Source organism: Triticum aestivum, chromosome 2B (genome assembly GCF_018294505.1).
Source record: "Triticum aestivum cultivar Chinese Spring chromosome 2B, IWGSC CS RefSeq v2.1, whole genome shotgun sequence".
Lineage (NCBI taxonomy): Eukaryota > Viridiplantae > Streptophyta > Magnoliopsida > Poales > Poaceae > Triticum > Triticum aestivum.
Genome location: NC_057798.1, coordinates 152,212,273 through 152,216,132, shown reverse-complemented (window position 1 = coordinate 152,216,132; position 3,860 = coordinate 152,212,273). Strand labels below are relative to the sequence as shown.

Below are 3,860 nucleotides of genomic sequence, written 5' to 3'. Positions count from 1 at the left end.
TCCTCACACTGAAAGATAAATAAGCAGACAAATGACAGGTTTTGCACATATAAGTATCAGTGCTGACAATTTATCACATTTCTTACTGATGAATAAAGTGACACAGTTTAAAAATGCATTAACACAATATGGTATTGTTCTGGTCAAGACATGGCAGGAAATGACATTGTGAAGGAGTTGGCAGCTTCACGACACCACTGGATTACAGATCAAGAACTCATAAGTATCAATGGTTAGTGTGCTGTCAATTTATCTCATTCTAGATTAGCAAATAAAGAGACGGTTTAAATAATAGTAGACTGATATGACATTGTTCATAGTTAAGACATTGCAGAATATGATATTGTGCTGTAGTGGGTAGGTTCACCACACCACTGGATTACGGATGAAGAACAAAAGCATACATGTAGTGCAAAAGAAGATCACTTGCTCTATATAGTTTAATTTACATGGTATGAAGAAGGAACTTGGTTGTACAACTGAAAACTTAAATTGAGAAGGACAAACTTTTGTTTATGAACTACTCCCTCCGTTCCTAAATATAAGTCTTTTAGAGATTTCAATATGAACTACATACGGATGTATATAGACATAGTTTAGAGTGTAGATTCACTCATTTTGTTCCGTATGTAGTCCATATTGAAATCTTTAGAAAGACTTATATTTAGGAACAAAGGGAGTACATAATAAACTTTAAACATGCAATTTGATGTAAACACCAAAAATAAACAGATGTTGCATTCATGCCTAACCAAATATACACAACAAAGTTTGAAGGCTTGAGAAGGACAAACTTACATTACTGGTGAAGACAGGCTCTATAAAGCCCTTGTCCATGCTGATGGGGGGGGGGGCAATTCAAGAAGTTTACCACAGAATCTTTTTCATAAGCATTGCCTTTATTCTACATTTTGTTAAGAGTACTAGTTGACCCGTTGCGCCAAATGGCGCAGAGACCTGCTGATTCCATGTTAGCGATGAAAATGAATCTATGGTTTAATTGATTTTGTTAGGGGCAAGCACATATAACAACAAATTTAATCTCTCTTAGTTGGGTAAAACAGGTAGCATAGAGTTCTATGTGAAACAAAATCTAATCCCCTTTAGTATGAAATAAAACTACGTGTATCTTTTTGATTACATGTGCGCATTGTAAACAAACATGTATTAGTTGTTTTAGTTATGGGCATGCACATACGGCACCAAATTTAACCCCCTTTAATAAAAAAATATAGGTATGTTGTCTACAATAAGATATACATGCACATTTTACTTTGGTAGGGTGGAGTCTCATTGAAAACCACATGTGTTGAAAATATATGGTTTTTTCAATAATCTTCTGTTTGAGCAAGTACGCACGGTAAAAATTTAGACCCGTTGCGCCAAATGGCGTTGAGGCCCCCCGAATCCATGTTAGCGATGAAAAAAAACATGGTTTAGTTGGTTTAGTTGTGGGCAAGCACATACGACAACAAATTTAACCCCTTTAATAAAAAGTTGCACCTTGTCTAAAATGAGATGTACATACACATTTTAATTTGATAGTACAAAGTCTCATTGTAGCCAAATTAAAGTACACATGTGTTCCTGAATGTCCAGAGAGAGAAATTTCCACGCAGAAATCATTGCAACACACCAATAAAACACCGCAGGTCAGGACAAAAGTAACCATACTATACTATAATATACCATCAATTCAAGTTCTTGTGTGATTGATTAGCTGTCCGAGCCCCGCTGGAACAAGACTATCCAAACTCCTCACCATAAGATGATGGAACATAAGGCCGGAAGGCCCGACAAGAGATGTAGGTCATCCTAAGCGGGATAGTAATTATAGGACAGCCGCTGGTATAATTCTGTGTAAAGATGGAAATCAAAATCAAAATAATCTTTTAGTGCTTTTGACCCTGAAGCATCTCAATATTCATGGAAAGAGATGGTGTTAAAGATGCAAATACAACATGTACTGCTAAAGAAGCCACACGTGTCTTCTGCCTTGTCTGTCATTTCTACTATTATTAAAAGAGCAAACATGAATTCTCCTAAAACCACCAAACTTTGTGTACCCAAATTAATCAGTACCTTTGGATCTAATCCACTTAACTAAATCTGAGGGTCCTAATTGTTTTGGTGGTCTGCCATTAGATCAAATGGTTGAGATTGAATGTTCTGCCGGATCAATCCCACGGCGAGTTTTTGCCTACGTCCATGCAGTTAATTCTCCCGTAATTTACTCTCCTTCGAATCATGCATTAATTGCTGGCCATTCGTCCATCGTCCATACAGAGAGAGAAATAGTAGGAGTAGATTGCATGCTTAGACAGAGAGAGACGTCCCGCATGTCAAGCGATTGCATGCAAAGAGCAGTTTTTCCTATCCGTAATTTCCTTACTTTCCAAATATGCCCATTTAGATATATTATAACTGAGCACTTTTCCCGTTCTCTCAGACCATTAACATTTTCAGCCTTGGGATTGTCAGTTTGGGACATTTCCGGCCGTTAAATTAATTGCGAGTCGCACCGAGTCTCGTTTCGTTCGCAATACCGATCGCTGACGATCCTGGGCCGCTGCTCCGTTAACATTTTTGGGCGTTCTACGTTAAATTAGGCCCAATGGGCTGTGCCAGTCTCCCCACGTGTGAATGCACGAGAAAAGGAAAGGGATCGAGACCCCCTCCAAACGGATGAGCTCCCCCAACCCTTGGCGTGCGTGTCGTCCGACGCGATGGACGGCGCCTCGCCAGGGGACTGCACGGGATCCGCTCGTCTGCCGCGCTGTGCTAGGGTTTGATCCACGCGATGGCTCCATGGCGACTGTGCTAGGGTTCTACTAACGCGACGGCCCCATGGCGGCTAGGGTTCTACCGACTCGACGGTCGGAGCCTCACCGGGGGGACTGCACTGGATCCGCTTGTCTGCCTCCGCCAGGTCTGTTGCACGCCCTAGGTACGCTCGCCGCTGCGATGATATCCCCGTACCCGAGGCGTCACCTTTAGATATCTCCGTCCCGTGTGCCTTCTCTTGATCTGCCCCTTTGTCTTGCTGGCAGGGTTGTGTTTAGATTGCAGTGTGAGCGTACAATGTGGAGGGGATAGCAAAACAGGGAGGCCGGGCGAGTTCCTTTTTTCTGGGACTCTTTTGTAGAGACTCCAGGTAAAATTAATTTGTTCTTTTTTGTGCTGGAGGTAAAATGATCTTAAGTCCACTGTATGTTCCTCCTAATGCTACATAGGTGGAGAATAGAATGCAGTGCATCCCCATATGTTTCATTCAGCGGCAGCGGCGAGGAGCCCATCGTTTCTGTTTCCACCTTACACTCGTGGACACCCATGTCTTCTTTGCCTGCCAAAGGCTCCAAGCCCAGACCTAGGCGTGGTTGTACTGGTGAGTCCCTTTTCAATGCCCCCGCTCCTTTCCATCCCTGTTTATGGGCAGTTCATGTGCTGGTATTTCTTAGCTCGCGGATCGAGATAAAAGACTGGAAGAGATTGATTCATTCATTAAGATCCAAAGACACCAAGGTTAGTTTCTGTCTTCAGATCTCTTCTTTAGTTATGACTGATTTTCCATGTTAAGAATAAAATCTTTGCATGGTATCTTTGTCGCGGAGTCATTTTACTAAAGATAATCTTGTTAAGAGAAATTGGCATGGAAGTACGCAATGTGTCTTCTGTCAGCATGATGAGACAATAAAACATTTGTTCTTTCAATGTAAATTGACTCGTACCCATCAAGAGTCTACATTAAGGCATGACCAGTAAGTCAAAATTCGAATCAACTTCTAAGTTCACTAGACACAAGACAAATCCCAGCTCTCCTCTACTACCACTTTACATTCTTGCAAAAAGTCTGCTCTCCG

At 41.6% G+C, this 3,860-nt stretch overlaps 1 long non-coding RNA gene across 1 annotated transcript; it reads left to right on the top strand.

Annotated features, from left to right (window-relative positions):
• The first annotated feature begins 2,660 nt into the window (after positions 1-2,660).
• On the top strand, positions 2,661-3,531 carry LOC123040898 (uncharacterized). The gene is made up of 4 exons (XR_006418314.1): positions 2,661-2,947; positions 3,051-3,154; positions 3,234-3,385; positions 3,459-3,531. It is a non-coding gene; the product is annotated as an uncharacterized lncRNA (long non-coding RNA).
• Positions 3,532-3,860: the final 329 nt, after the last annotated feature.